Source organism: Chlorocebus sabaeus, chromosome 10, assembly GCF_047675955.1.
Source record: "Chlorocebus sabaeus isolate Y175 chromosome 10, mChlSab1.0.hap1, whole genome shotgun sequence".
Taxonomy (NCBI): domain Eukaryota; kingdom Metazoa; phylum Chordata; class Mammalia; order Primates; family Cercopithecidae; genus Chlorocebus; species Chlorocebus sabaeus.
The window spans coordinates 101508641-101525990 of NC_132913.1; the positions used below are offsets into that span (position 1 = coordinate 101508641).

General features: G+C 35.4%; 1 protein-coding gene across 1 annotated transcript in view; it reads left to right on the plus strand.

Annotated features, from left to right (window-relative positions):
* LOC119625297 (sperm-associated antigen 16 protein) overlaps nt 1-17350 on the plus strand; it is a 572840-nt gene that overhangs the window by 211014 nt on the left and 344476 nt on the right. The gene's annotated exons all lie outside the window — the stretch shown is intronic.

Here is a 17350-nt window from a genome sequence, read left to right on the forward strand (position 1 = left end):
TAATTAAAAAATACTTATTGCTAAAAAATGCTAGCAATCAACTAACTGAGCCTTCAGCAAGTTGTAGTTTTATTATTATTATTATTGTTGTTGTTGTTGTTATTGTTATTTTGAGACAGAGTCTTGCTCAGTTGCCCAGGCTGGAGTGCAGTGGCCCAGTCTCAGTTCACTACAACCTCCCCCTCCTGGGCTCATTCTTCTGCCTCAGCCTCCCGAGTAGCTAGGACTACCCGCCACCACGCCCAGCTAAGTTTTTTTGTATTTTAGAAGAGACGGGGTTTCACCATGTTAGCCAGGATGGTCTCCATCTCCTGACCTTGTGATCCACCCGCCTCGGCCTCCCAAAGTGCTGGGATTGCAGGCGTGAGCCACCGTGCCCAGCCAGCAAGTTGAAATTTTTTCACTAGTAGACAGTCTTGCCTTGATGTTGATGGCTGCTGACTGATCGGGTTGGTGATTATGGAAGGCTGGGGTGGCTGTGGCAATTTTTAAAAATAAGACAATAAAGTTTGCCACATAGACTGACTCTTTGATAAAATATTTGTCTGTAGCATGTAATGCTGTTCGATAACATTTTACCCACAGTAGAAATTCTTTAAAAATTGGAGTCACTCCTCTCAAACCCTGCTACTGCTTTATCAGTTAAGTTTATGGAATGTTCTAAATCCTTTGTTGTAATTTCAGCAATGTTCACAGCGTCCTCCCCAGGAGTAGATCCATCTCCAGAGACCACTTTCTTTCCTCATCCATAAGAAGCAACTCCTCATCCATTAAAGTTTTATCATGAGATTACAGCAGTTTAGTCACATCCTCAGGCTTGACTTCTGGTTCTCCTTCTATTTTCACCACATTTGCAGTTAATTCCTCCACTGGAGTTTGTAACCTCTCAAAGATATCCGTGAAAGTTGGAATACATTCTTACCAAACTCCTGTTAATCTTTATATTTTGACCCCCTCCCATGAATCATGAATGTTCCTTTCCAGAAGGTTTCCAGTTTATTATTATTATTTTTTTTTTACCTTTTCAAGATCCATCAGAGGAATTGTTAGCTATGGCAGCTATACCTTATGAAGGTACTTCTCAAATAATAAGACTTAAAAGTCAAAATTGCTTCTTGATCCGTAGGCTGCAGAATGGTGGTTGTATTATCAGGCAGTAAAACATTAATTTCCAATATCTTTATCAGAGCTCCTTGGTGACCAGGTTCATTGTCAAGGGACAGTAATATTATTAATCTTTTTTTATGAGCAGTAGGTCTTCATGGTGGGCTTAGAATATTTAGCTAACCGTGCTGTTAAGAGATGTGCTATCATCTAGGCTTTATTGTTCCATTCATAAAGCATAGATGCACTATATTTAGCATAATTTTCAAGGCCCTAGGATTTTTTGAATGGTAAATCAGCATTGGCTTCAACTTAAAGTCACCAACTGCATTTGCTCCTAATAAGAGTCAGCCTGGCCTCTGAAGTTTTGAAGCCACACATTTACTTCTCCTCTCTAGCTATGAAAGTCCTAGATGGCATCTTCTTCCAGTAGAAGGCTTTTTCATCTGTACTGAAAATGTGGTTTTTAGTGTGGCCAACTTCATGAATTATCTTAGCTGGCTAGATCTTCTGGATAACTTGCTGCAGCTTCTACATCATCACTTGCTGTCTCACCTTGCACTTTGTGTTATGGAGATGGCTTCTTTCCTTAAACTTCATGAACAAACTTCTGCTAGTTTCCAGCTTTTCTTCTGAAGTTTTTATTTTTTTTCCTCTCTAAGCCTTCATAGAACTGAAGAGAGTTAAAGCCTTGCCCTCGATTCAGCTTTGGCTTAAAACAAAAATGTTGTGGCCGGTTTGATCTTCTATCCAGACCAACAAAACTGTCTCCATATCAGCAATAAGGCTGTGTTACTATCATTTGTGTGTTCACGGGAGCAGCACTTTTAATTTCCTTCAGGAACTTTTCCATTGCATTCATAACTTGGCTGTTTAGCATAAGACACCTAGCTTTCACCCTATGTGAGCATACATGCCTTCCTCCTCCAGCTTAATCATTTCTAGCTTTTTATTTGAAGTGAAAGATGTGTGACTCTTCCTTTTAACTTGAACACTTCAAGGCCATTGTAGTGTTATTAATGGCCTAATTTCAATATTGTTGTCTCACAGGGAATAGAAAGTCCCAAGGAGAGGGAAGAGAGATGGGGGAGTGGGTGTTCCATGGAGCAGTCAGAACACATACAGCATTTATTAATTAGGTTTGCTGTCTTACATGTCTTCAGTTCATGGCACTTCAAAACAATTACAATGGTAACATCAAAGGTCACTGATCACAGACCTTCATAACAGATATAATAATATGAAAAAGTTTAAGATATTGTGAGAATTACCAAAATGTGACACAGAAACAAAACGTGAGCACATGCAGATGGCAAAATATTGCTGATAGAGGCTCTCTGCACAGGGTTGCCACAAACCTCCAATTTATAAAAAGCACAATATCTGTGAAGCTTAATAAAGCAAAGTACAGTAAAATGAGATATGCATGTTTCTCCTCTCCCTCTCCATGTCCAAATGTAAAGGAAGGAAAACAAACAATATATTCATGAAAATACTGTATTGAAAAAGAGAGGTAGAGACATTACAAACCAGAAATTTCCATGAGCTTCTGAAATTCAAAAGGTGGATGAGGGCTATTAAATGTATAATACAAGTTAAGGGAACCCCAGGAAACTGCTACTGTGGTGTTGAAAGGTTAATGAATTCTCGACTTGTTGCAGGACATGGGAATGACAGTCCTTTTCTCTAAATAGTTTGTGTTCCACTGCCTTCTTGCTTCCAGTAGCAAATGTAAAATCTGATCAGTCAATACAATGGTTTTACCTTTTAAAATATCTTCTTGCAATAAACATACGTGTGCATGTGTCTTTATAGCAGCATGATTTATAATCCTTTGGGTATATACCCGTTAATGGGGTGGCTGGGTCATATGGTATTTCTAGGTCTAGGTCTTTGAGGAATCACCATACTGTTTTCCACAATGGTTGAACTAGTTTACAATCCCACCAACAGTGTAAAAGTGTTCCTATTTCTCCACATCCTCTCCAGAACCTATTGTTTCCTGACTTTTTAATGATTGCCATTCTAACTGGTGTGAGATGGTATCTCATTGTGGTTTTGATTTGCATTTCTCTGATGGCGAGGGATGATGAGCATTTTTTCATGTGTCTGTTGGCTGTATGTATGTCTTCTTTTGAGAAATGTCTGTTCATATACTTTGCCCACTTTTTGATGGGGTTGTTTGTTTTTTTCTTGTAAATTTGTTTGAGTTCTTTGTAGGTTCTGGATATTAGCCCTTTGTCAGATGAGTAGATTGCAAAAATTTTCTCCCATTCTGTAGGTTGCCTGTTTATTGCAGCACTATTCACAATAACAAAGACTTGGAATCAACCGAAATGTCCATCAGTGACAGAATGGATTAAGAAAATGTGGCACATATATACCATGGAATACTATGCAGCTATAAAAAGGGATGAGTTTGTGTCCTTTGTAGGGACATGGATGCAGCTGGAAACCATCATTCTCAGCAAACTGTTTCAAGAACAGAAAACCAAACACTGCATGTTCTCACTCATAGGTGGGAATTGAACAATGAGATCACGTGGACTCAGGAAGGGGAACATCACACACCGGGGCCTATTATAGGGAGGAGGGAGGTGGGAGGGATGGCATTGGGAATTACACCTGATGTAAATGACGAGTTGATGGGTGCTGACGAGTTGATGGGTGCAGCACACGAACATGGCACAAGTATACATATGTAATAAACCTGCATGTTGTGCACATGTACCCTAGAACTTAAAGTATAATAATAAAAAAACTACAATAAAAATAATATAGCAATTAAAAATAATACAAATAAAAAAATGTCTTCTCACGAGGCTAAGGCAAGAGAATTGCTTGAACCCAGGTGGCAGAGACTGTAGTGAGCCGAGATCATGCCACTGCACTCCAGCCTGGGTAAGACAATAAGATCTCTCTCAAAAAAAAAAAAAAAAAGAAAAAAGAAAAAAGAAATATCATCAAGAATTTTTGTAAAAAATTTCTCTCATCCTTGGACTTCTGAATGGTTGTCCTTTTTCTTTTTCAGTTAGTGGATTGTTATTTGTTTGTTATTTCAACTCCATTTATTACCTTTTTCTTCTGAAATACTGTTGGCATGTTAGATCTCTGGGATATGTTTCTTATGATTCTCATATTCTTGCGGGGTTTTTGGTCCTTGTCCTAAGTTATTTTGTCTATGTGATCTTATTACAAATACAAGTCTGAGACATACCTGGCCTTTGTTATTTTAATTTCCACTGTTTTATTTTATAATTTATGAATCACAATCATTATATATTTTCTGACTATATCCCTTTGATGGTCCTCATTCATTTTATGTTAATGTTTTCTTTGACTTCTTCATCAGTTCTAGTAATAATTTATTGGGAATTATCACTTAAAGAATTTTGGATCACTCACTATTCCTCAGGTAACTTATACCGTTTAAGTTTTGGCTTTTTTTCATATTGTCATTATGTGTGCCCCCAGTCTTCATATACATGGGGATATTATGGGTTTTGAGCTAAGGCAGGCTTTCAGTGGAGGATGGTGAAATAAAATGGAAGGCACAGTCATTTTTGCTCCCTTGGTCGGGTGACATTATCTGTCAAATGTGTTATTCTCTCTTGAAACATGTGGGTACTGCATCCCCAGTCCCCTCTTTTTTTCACCCTGAGTATAAAAGCCCTCCATCACTCACAGGAACTGGGGGCAATGCAGCCCAGTAATGCAGGTGAGTGCAAGGTGACTGATTTCCTCCAAGCCTAAGAGAGTAACTGGGATTAAGCAAACCTTTGAAAGACTACACAAAGCCAGTGTGCCCTCTCATCAGGAGGATTTGTAGACTTCAGTTGATTCTCCTTAAGAAAAATATGTTTCCCTACACCATCTGCAGAATATTAGATTCATCCTCCAGCTCTACCCAGGTGCCTCCAGCTTGCTTGCCCTGCATTCTAAATGACTCCAAAGGTAATTGGGAGGAAGAAGGAGCCAGGGATGAAAACCTTAGTTCCCAAATGTTTCTTATTTTGAAAAGGAGACAAAAATACTGTTTATTTTGAATAATGTGACTATATATCTCTAAAACCTGAAGAATAAAATGAAATGCTTTTTAAACATAAGATAATTCAGTAAGATTATGGGTTACTATAATGAATGTCCAAAAATAAAACAGAAAACATAGCAAAACAAAAAGAAGCAAAAGAAAAAGGATAATGTATAATAACAATACAACTATAAATCTCTAGGGATGGAATTAATAAGCAATGTGTAATACTTATAATGATAAAACTATAAAACTCTCTTGAAAAAACAAAATGACATGTAAAGAGAGAGGTTTTCTTTGTTCTTGATTGGAGTATTTAGCACTGTAAGAGGGCAGATATCTTAAAAATATCTTCATGAAATAAGAACAAATATTCAAAATTCCAGTAGGATTGCTTTTCTTGGGGATGGAAGTGGGACAAAGAGTTGGAATGCTACGGCACAAAATAAATCTCAAGTACCTGATACTTTACATATGAGAAGATTCAGAAAATTCCTTCCCAAAATAAAATATGTTGTAAAACCAGAATTAAAATACGATGCAAATGAATAAATACGTTATAGAAACAATGATTTTCAAGACCTCAGACATCAGGCTATGAAGAACTATGCTACTTGAGTGATAGGAACAATTTAGGGAAGTCCCATAAGGAATCTTCAGCTAAACCTTGAGCTAGCTTTTGGGAAATGGCATATGGCAGACTCTCTAAGAGGAGAAGTTGAAAAGTAACTCAAGTTTGTGAGACAGAGTACTAAGAGAGGTAAGTTCTTCATAGAGAAACTTGAATATCCTCAAACGGATCTCCTGAAGCATTTAGCAGAGTACGAATCAACACATGTTTAGGAGGAAAGTACATAAAGCTTGGAAAGAACATATGAAAGGATTAGAGGAAGGGAAGCAGTGCCAAAAGGTGAGATATGGTGCTGGGACAGATTGGAAAATCTCATAATCCACAGAGCACTAGGTTAGTACTCAGGAAAGTCTTATAATTTCATTTGGTATATTAGTATGAGTTGTCCAGAGATATAGAACCAATGGAATGTATGCATGTGTGTGTATACATATACTTAAGAATTGATTGTAGAGGCTGGCCCGTCCAAAGTCTCCAGGGCAGGCCAGTAGGCTGGAGACCCCGAGAAGGGGTGATACTGCAGTTCAAGTCTGAAGGCAGTCTTGAGGCAGAATTTTCTCCTACATGGGGGTCCTCAGTCTTTTTCTCTTAATGCCTTCAACTGATTGGATGTGACCCACCTACATTATGGAAGGTAATTTGCTTTACTTAAAGTCTACTGATGTAACTGTTAATTACATCTAAAATATACTTTCATAGAAACATCTAGGCCTGTGTTTGACCAAAAACTGGATACCATAGTCTAAAGAAGTTGACACACAAAATTAATCACCATACTCAGTATTTTACAGTACTCAGAAGTTGCTTCAGTAGTGGGGAATAAGCAGCCCTAGGTTGAGCACTGCTCTGGACCCATTTAACAAATTATGAAAGCAAGACCCAAAAGGATGGAGCTATAATAGGAATTTTAAAAATAATTTAGCACCCAACAAGGTAAAGTTTCCAGTGTTTGTTATCCAGTAAAAAAACTACCAGGTATTCAAAGAAGCAGGAAAATAGCACACATAATGACTAAAAGCACACACACGCACGCACACACACAGTGTGTAGTATTCAGAAGAAAGACTGCTACAGTGACATGTTAAAATGTATTATCAACATTTCTATTTTGATTTTTAATAGACATCTCAAAGTTAACATCAAAAACCAACCTCCTGGGCCAGGCAGAGTGGCTTACGCCTGTAATCCCAGCACTTTGGGAGGCCAAGGTGGGCGGATCCCTTGAGGTCAGGAGTTCGAGAGAAGCCTGGCCAACATGATGAAACCCCGTCTCTACTAAAAATACAAAAATTAGTCGGGTGTGGTGGTACATGCCTTAATCCCAGCTACTCAGGAGGCTGAGGCAGGAGAATCTCTTGAACCCAGTAGGCGGAGATTGCAGGGAGCCTAGATTGTGCCACTGCACTCCAGCCTCAGTTACAGAGCACGACTCTGACTCAAAAAAAAAAAAAAATCCAAAACCAACCTCCTGACCTCACTACCACATTGCCACTCCTCAAACATGCATTTCCCACTACACAACCCATTTCAATTGATGGCCACACAATCTTTTCAGATGGCGAGAACAAAAACCTTGAAGTTATTTTTTTACTCTTCTCTTTCTCTCCAATTCCACATCTAATTCATCACAATATCTTGTTGGTACCACCTCTCCTATTGTAATAGCCTCCTGTTTGTTTGTTTGTTTGTTTGTTTTAGTCTCTGCTCTCTTATAATATAATCTTGACATGGTAAAACAGAGGGATTCTTGCAACATGTGACTCTGACCAGTCACTCCTATGACCAATCTCATCAAAGCGTTTTCATTTTATTCATATAGAAGCTAATGTCGTTCCAGTGGCTTACATGATCTGCTCCTTTGCTTTTCTTCTAACAACATCTCCTATGATTCTCCTAGCTCAGCACTGTCTAATGATGAAATGTAATGTGAGTCAAATATGCAATTTTAAAGTGTTTAGTATGTTGAAAATAAGTGAAATTAATCTAATAGCATATTATACTTAACCCAACATTTCAAAAACATCATTTCAACAACATGGAGCCAATATAAAAATTCAACATGTAATCAATATAATAATGATTTTTGGCATTTTTTTCATGCACAGCCTTAAAAATCAGAAATGTACGTTCTAGCACATCTTAAATTGGTTTAACTCAATAGCCACATGTGATTAATGGGTACTATATTGAACAGCACAGTGCCAGCTCATGCCTCTCCAGGAGCATTGGTTTCCTTTATACTCCTGGAACATGCCAGCCATACTTTGACTTCACAAGCTCTCTTATTTAATGTGCTGAAATACCTTAATACCATAGACTGGGTAATTTATAAACAATAGACATTTATTTTTGATGGTTCTGGAGGCTGGAAAGTCCAAGATCAAGGTGCTGGAAAGATTAGTGTCTGGTGAAGGCTTCCCTGTCTGCTTCCAAGATGGCACCCTTTTGGTGCATCCTATGGAGAGGAGGAGCACCTCTTCACATGGCAGAAGAAACAGAAGGGCAACAATGGGGCAATTACTAGTTCCCTCCAGCTTTTTTATCAGGTCACTAATTCCATTCGTGAAGGCTCCACCCTCATGACTTAATCACTTCCTAAAAGTCCCACCTCTAATACTATCACATTAGCAATTAGGTTTCAAGATATGAATTTTGGGGACATTCAGACAGTAACACAGCCTTTGCATCAGTTGCTTCTTCTTCCAGGAACTGCTTCCTTCATATATATACATGGCTTGTTTTCTCACCTCCTTCCAGTCTTTCTCAAATGTCACCATTTCAGTGAGGCCATGCCAGATGACTTTCTTTATTTAATGTATCATTTATTATGTTTTAATATATAAATTACTTATTTATGATGTTTATTGTCTATCTCTCTTCTCACTGTAAACTCTCCTATGAGGACAGGAATTTTTGACTGTTTTGTTCATTTGTGCACTCCCAACTTCTCATAATCTCTATTCCATAGAAGTTCAATCAATACCTGTTGAATGAATGAAAAGAATTAATGCAGTAAGATTTTATGCTTTCATTCAACAACATAGAAAAGAACAAAATAGGCATATTGAAGAACTGTAGAAACATAGATCTTTTTATTGTTTCAAAATATGTGTCTTTGGATATGAGTATAGCTGTGATTGAGATGACATACCATGTTTGTAAAGAAAGAATACATATCTAGTTGCTGTAATTAATTGCATCTGTCTAGAGAGTAGAAATCTGTGGACAGAGGACACTTTCATAGTCTTTAATTATACTTATAATTATTTTTTAGCTTTTTAAATAATAAGTATGCTATTTGTGATAATTTTAAAATGCTTATAGGTTTAAAAACTGGTAATGTCATAAAACATTAGGAGCAATTATTCTCTTGTTCTAAAAATTAACTCATTTAGGGTGCTAAAATCTGTTTCTTGGAGGTCCCCTTTGCAAAACCCTGTAGATATTTCTCCAGAAATATTCTGAGACTTCTACATTGTATGTGTATTATTCTGATATCCTTTTGTATAGGGCTATCTGCATTTCATCATTTTAATTCCTAGGAGTGATTTTATAAACTGTTCCTCAGTTCATAGTCTTTGCAATTAAATTGTAAGTTGACCCACTAACTGAATTACAGAAATCAGATGTAAACAAATGAACAGATTTCAGCTGTCCATTTGATATAGTGATTTGAATTAGTTTTAATGGGCCCCATGGCAGTTTTCTAGCCTGTAACTGCCATTAAACAGAATTCTGTAAATTCCCTGAAGATGTTTAAATACTCTGTGTGGTAATACTACTGATTTGTGTTTTATACAAGTAATAACTATAGATTGAATTAAAAAGAAAATATTACCTAAAAAAAGAGGGTCTATTTAATGCAGTTTTCACTTTATTACTTTGGAAGATTCATATCTTTTAATTTCATTTTTTTCCTTCATTTTTTCAAAATTATATAAGAATAAATAATAACAGTAACTTGTATTTCTACTATGCTAAGAGCTTTAGATATTTTCTCTCATGTGATTCTTTATAATAAACTTATAAAATTGATATAAATATTATCTCAGTTTTTACAGATGAGAAAGTTGAGGGTTAAGAAGGCAGAATAACTTACCTGTGTCCACAGAGCTAACAAGATTAGAATCAGCACTTATATGTTATTGTTAGTTTCATTCTAAAACTGTGTTTTTAATCATTATGTCACTAATATATTTATCCTAGTGAAACCAGTTCTTCTGATCATCTTTAAAAATAAATAGGCCTGAAATTGCAAAGGGATTTTGACCTCAAATCAATTATAAATCCATTATATGAAACTCTGTCATATATGGTATCATATCACAATACTTAGAACACAGACATAGTAGGTACACAATAAATAATTTTGAATTAATGAAATTATGAAAGTTCTCATCTAATATTCTAAATCTTTACAGTGAAGGGAAAAATGCCTTTTAAAGTGGGAAGAGCAAAAGCAAATGGCACAGGGTGTTAGTATTTGAGAGTGGAATAGTCAAATAAAAGGGATTCAAATTTACTTGACTGGATCAGTTAGAAAAGCTAGAAATAAAGTTGGAAGTGTCAGGCTATTCCACAGTATGCCTACTTTACAGATTACCAAATACGTATAGTTTATGTGAGTTTGTATACTTGACAGGGAAATATTTATTTCCTCTGTTAATTTTATGCATCTTGAAATATGTAAGTGCCTGGTTAAAATATGAAACCCTCTCTGTAGCCCACATAAAATGAGTCTGTCACTCTTCTCCATTAAATTAGGAGACATTGGTTGGCCTTTGAAATATCATTCTGGACTAGTTAAGCAAACTCATAATGTTTGACTTCTCTTTGACCAGCTCCTCTTTTCAAACTTTGTCAACCACAAAATATTGTACATGATGATACTCAAATAGTCTTCATCTTTTTATTCTCTGCCACTTTACTAGTGCAGATTATCATCTGTTCTAGAACTAATGAAATCGCCTTCAAATTATTCTCCTTGTGTTAAAAGTCCAGCTTACTGACCATTTCTTCCCACTATCACCATATTTATCTTCTTAGAACATCTATCTGTTCTTAAATCTTGCTTATTCTCTGTCACCTTTTGCTAATTGCAGGAGGAAGTGTAAAGCTTCCTCATGAAATTAAAGAAGTCTGCCACAGCCACCTTTCCTGGCTCACTTTCCCACAATCCTCCAGCAAACCTGAATTACAATAGTAAAGACCAACTCTGGCTGCCCCAGATCACCAAGCACCATCTCAGGCTGAATCCTGTTTCTAAAATGCTATAGCTCTTCTTTTGTTATCAGTCAAAACAATTCTCAAACATCAAGGCTCAGTAAAAATGCCATCTGCTTCATGATGTTTTTCCTAGTCTCCCCTATTTCACTCCTACCTTAAGCATTTCCATAAAACTTTACTCATAGCTACATTTATTGCATATCTCCTTTCCATATTTATTATAGTTGTCATTATTCTTTCCTTATCGGTTTCAAACTCTTTATGGACAGGTAAAGTGGCTCATTTAAGTGTTTCTTTTCCAATGCCTAGAATAGGACAATATTTGCAGCAACAAAGTATTTAATATAACAAAAATATGTTGTTTACTGAAAAAATACCAAATAAACTCAAAAACTACAATAAAATACTTTGTACGGAATAAGGATGGCAAAGGAAAAAACCATAATCTCCATATAATAGAAAAGGAACATGTTAAAACTTGTATTGATAACTAGATGAATATAGATGGATGTTTGACTGGAAAAGGGAAATAGAAGAGCAGAAAGGAAAATGCATCAAAATTATTATTTGATTTCAAGTTTCCAAGGAAAAATTATTTTGAGATACTAAGTTTGTCTGCATTGCGAAGGAGTGATTTTGTAATTTCCAGAACTGTCATCCTTTGTTCCACTGTTGTCCTTCACCCAATATGCTCTCTGGGGGTTTTAGGAGATTGCACTCTAGGAGCACTGGGCACAATAGCACTGAAGTCTTGCAGTGCAGGAAGCCTCAGTAATCAATTCCCACTTTCCAGGTGGTGCTGTTTGATTCCATTCACATTAACTTTTCAGCGTTCTATGTGAAGAAAGCCTCCAGATAGTGAGGAGGGAGGAAGAGCAATAAGACCAGTGATTACAAATCAATCACTTTTATTGTGCCAGAGCCAGTAGCAGAACACAGCTGATAGACAAAGCACTGGTTTTGTTCAATAATTAGTCTGTTTCTTAGAGGAGAATATGAAGCCTTTTCCACATTTTACTCTTTTTAGAAAATATGTATATTGTATCAAACGTTGTGTGGCACACAATAGAAATGGAGATTTTAATAGTGGTCCTTATTGTGAACATCGAACATTAAAAGGCAGTTTTGATTAGATTTGGGAAAGAATCAGCTCTACTGCATGCATAAAGCCAAACTATGTGGGACACTGGTCCACCTGAGAAACAGAAGGTAGATATTTCCCATATTAAGGGTAATTCAGGAGAGGTGTTACTATTGAGTACACTTATAAAATATACTCAAAATTTGGGCAAAGATAAGAAAAGGATTTTTAGGCATATAGGTATGCGTATCTTTCTGAAAAACACTAAAATTGTAAGAATGCTATCATAATGATATACAAGTAAAATAGTCTGGATGTGAATACATCCGGGTCTTTTCAAGATGGTCCTTGCCAGGATTTTGTTGAAACACTATTTTCATGCTATCAGACCTCCTAAATAAATGTCATTGTGGTTTCTTTATTTACGTTTTGGGCCCCTATTTTCTTCCTCATTCTTTCATAGTATTTCCACCAAACCTACCACCACATTAGCTGTAAGCGGGGCAAAGAGATATTATAAAACATTCTTCAGTGAGTAGAGACACAGTCTTTACTTAGTGAAGAGGGTGCAAAACTATACAAAATAATGTGTTGCTTTGTAAATATAATTCAAATTAGAATCTAACCTTCAAGATATTTTTTTGGAAAGTGATGAGAAAATACTGTGTCTGTATAGAAGCTGTGCAGTAAAACAGAAAATGTCATGTTGTATAAGGATGGAACACAGAATTTATTACCACAACAATCACTGGCTCCTATGACATTAAAGTTAGTCACTTAATTTCTGGTGTCTACCAATCAGTTCTTAAAAATGGAAACAATGATGCAAATTCCTAACAGATCATATGAATATTGGGATGATAAATAATATGTGACTTTGTTTTAGTTGCCCAATATGCCATTTTGTGATAATTTTTCAGAAAAGATGCACTCCTGAAAGGAAATTACAGAAAATAAGCACTATTGGTGTGCACTGTACTATTAGATATTTTTACACAAACCATTATGCTGAACTCGGAAAAAAAGCATGTTTCAACTGGACATAGAGCCTTGATTTGTTCTAATAAAGCCCTAATTTGCCCAAGTTTTATCAGTAACCATGGTTCCCACATAGTAGTCATGGAGGTGGCCATGGTTTTTATTTTCTAATAAGACTCACTGTGGTACAAGGTCTGACTCAGAGCTTTTCTTAGAAATATAAAAAGGATAAATAAAAATGTAAAAGAAAAAGTATCAAACTGTCCCTTGATAACTAAATGGTTGATCATAAATTGGAGTGTCTATGCAAATGAAGTAAATAATTAAAACCTCCAAGAACAGCATTGACTAGGTGGTTGATGACTGGCAATTATAAAAGCTGAATTTTTAATATGCATACATCCAAGGAGCCAGTAAAAATTAGCTCCCAGACTAATGGACTTGCCTTTCTTCCGAAGCAGAATTTTAATGAGAGCATTATTTATAACAGAGAGCCCAAGAACCAGGGTATTCTTGCTTAGTCTCATTTTTTTTTCCCCTGACACCTTATCCATTAAACTATGAACTTCTTTACAGAAGAATAATACTTTATTCCCTAAGAAGTAAAGGTCAAAATGACCTTGGAAATTAGTCACACTATATATACTCTAAAGACATGCCGCTTAGGACAAAAGAAATCATAAAGCCTGTGTTTCTAAATACCCAAGTTGTATATGCTTTTAAAATATGTTTCATAAGACCAAATTACATTCTATATAGTTTTGCCCTTCCACAAACTTTCTGGGTGATTATTTCCTACATACGATAAAATGCGAAATCTTTGAAGGACACTTAACTCTGTTTGCATGTACTTTTGTAAGGCTTGAGAATGGTTTTAATCATTCTGATACATGTATATTGTTAAGCTGCTAATTTCTTTGAGGCTGTTGAAAGGGTTTAATTTTTCCCTGGAAACATCATTTTCTTATTGGGAGTCTGTGTTATAAACATCACAGAGTTTAGGTTGCCACTTTCCTTTTTGATATTTCACCCGGAGCCATCTCTGGTTTTGCTTTCATGACTCTTTCCCCCATAGTTGTAACTAAGCAAGGACTGTTTGGCGGATAGCATCTAAGGAGATTTTATTGTTCAGGTGACAGCTCCCTTAAACTATGAGTCAGGCAAAAGTCTGGTGCAAGGATGAGTCAGAGAGTGGTTTACTCAGAGCTGCCTTAAACAGAAATTCACTAATTCCCATCCAATTCCATCCCTTCACCCTCACTCCAGTGCCAACCTAAAATCATATGACCAAGGGACATGGGTGGTGGAAGCACTATCGATAGGAACATGATAAATGAGGTCTCATTTGTCTAAGCTTGTTCCCTTCTGTCACCTTTTTTGTTGTTGTTGTTGTTTTTAAGCCCTCAGTGTTTTAGAAACTTCTGTGTCTACTCATACATACTGAAGAATCTAAATTTTCTTTTCTTTTTTTTTTTTTTTTTTTTTTTTTGTTGGTGGTATTTTTTTTTAATTTTGGATCAACAAAAAAAGAACATAGCAGGCTCTCAGGTATATAAAACAGGTAATATTAGGTAAACATACAAGAATCTGAAATTTCTAAAAAATCATAGATTTTATTAAAAATCTCAGAATGTAGGTACCTTTCTGATGTCCAATATCAGATAGACAACAGACAAATGCCTAGGATAATTAGGTTCTTTCTATCAACCAAGGCAAGGACGGGAGCTTCTCACTGAGACTGTTCAATAAGCTGGAGATTGTAATGTTGGTTAATAACATTGAATTGTGAGTATAGTTAAGTTTGTTTTTACATGTGTTTTGGCAATTTTGTGTTTTTTCTCCTTATTAATTGCCTATTTTTATCCTTTGCACATTTTCCTGTTGGGGAATTTTTTTGTTTTTTTTTTTCTGATTGGTTTGAAAAAAACTCTTCATGCATTAAGACCATGAGGTTTTTCCTTGCAACGAGTATTTTTCAAGTTTGTTATTTGCCTTTTAATTTTTATATTTTTAATGCACGAGTATGTTTATGCTTCTGTGTGATCAAATATACCTATACTTTCCCCAATGTTTTATTTCTTACTTTTATGTTTAGAAAAGCTGCCCCTACTCTGATACCAGATAAATATTTCCTTATATTTTTCTGTAATTCTTGTTGGTTTGTTTACAACAAATGTAATTCATTTTGGCATATGGTATGGGGTAGATCTTTATTATTCTCCAAATACTAAGCCAGTTGTCCAAAGGCTATTTATCAAATGACATTCTTTCTCCACTGCTTTGAATTACATGATTTATAACATAGTAAATAACTATTAATACATACAAAAGCAATTTTTCTAGTCTATTCCAGCCATTTATTTGTTTTACTCCAGTATTAGGAATATTTTACTATTTCTAGAAGACTGTAATATTTCCTCACCTAATAAGTATTGTTTTCTGTCTTTTTAGCATCAAATGAGCTGATCATATAGATTCTCTCTTTTGATATATCAATATACTGATGTAATTAACTCTGCATTATATTAATAGAATTGCTAACATATAACCACCGTTGCTTTCTTAGAACAAATCCTACTTGGTTATGGTTTTATTATATTAACACATTACTAATATTTTTTGGATTTCTGCATATATATAGTATAACTGAGAATGTTATGCAATTTTCTTTTTGATCTGTCATTGCCCAGGGTTTTATAATTTTTTCTTCTTAATTCATAACATAAATTGGAAAATATAGTAGAGAAAGTTATAAAAATATGGCTAAGTCAACTAAGAAATTCAGTGATTCACCTTCATCCGCCCTACCCAGAAACTGTACAAATAACCAAAACATTATAAAAATCAAGAAAATCTAAAGGTCTGCACCAGTGCTGGAAACTAGGAGTCTATCCACACAAAGAATATTGAGTAGTTTCTGCTGTATGTGGTGCATATAACAAATGAAGACTTTTGTAATAGATAACTCACAATTCCCCAACCCAAGAAAATAGTGGAGAATCTCAGGAATATAGTGAAAAAGCTAGGAAGGTCTTCCATAGCATCTCTTGATTTGAATGGGCAAGGGTTCAAAGCAAGGGCAGATCTGTAGATAGACAAGATTTGAAACTTCTCCCCAAATAGTCCATGCTCAGCACATTAAATATAAGTGTAGTCATATTAGCTCACAAGCCTTCAGGCAGTCGGACTTCTCCCTGCTATGGCATTAAAAGCTATAAAGAATAAAGTAATTCAGTAAACATTATAAGGCATATAGAGGATAAGTGTGAGATGATCATACAGAATATAGGCGAAAAAGAAAAAATAATGAAACAACCAAAGGAAAACCATTTGCATAGATGACTGACCTTGGAAAACTAAGGTACTGATTTTTCTATATTAACCCAGCACGAACTCCAACATAAAGTTGGGAGTTACTGGTGGATGTCTCCATGTTTACTGCACCAATTATACAGAAGAGGCAGCTGCCAGTCAGCCTTTCCTATCCTCCTTCAATCTGGTGTTGTGGATTGCTGAAATACCTTGGAATTTTTTTGTGAGTATCATCTTTCCTTCATCATTATTTCCCATTTCTTATATATATTCCTTTAGTCATTGTAATCAGGATCTAGAATGAAGAACACAATTTTTGCCTTATTCTTTTATGTGTTCTTTATTTATTTAAGGCAATAACACTGTAATTTAGTTAGAAACTTAGCTCATTAACTCACAAGAGAAATTATAATTAATTTAAAAATCTCTAGGTTTTAAAAATTAGTGAAATTTGTCATTGGTTTCAAAATAAATTAAACAAAAATATGTGCAAACTATTTTTTAAGAAACAATATCTTAGTCATAAAAATCACAAATTGAACTTTTTTAAAAGCATTATTTACAGGAAGTTACTTTTTTTCTTGCTGTACTTTTCTAAAGATAAATGCATGACCCTTAACATTTCCAGTTTCCAGTTGTCACGCATCTTTACAAAGGCAAGCACAAAATTTGCACCTCTTATATGAGAGAAGTAAATGTCCCTTGAGATACTCTGACAGATAAATTATAACAACGTAAAGCAAAATTTTTAGTCTTTATATAATAACAAAATAGAAATATCTAATTAAGGATATGAAGAAAGGTGGTACTATTTCTGATCTTTCTAATGCCTAAATGAATGTTGTATTGTTTCAAAGTTTCAAATTTTATTAAAAAATTGTGGGCAGATATGTTCTTATTAAACATATCACATCATACCACTCCTACACCCCCAACAATCTCACCCACCTTGAACACAAATCATTTTCAAAACATTGTTTGTCAGGGA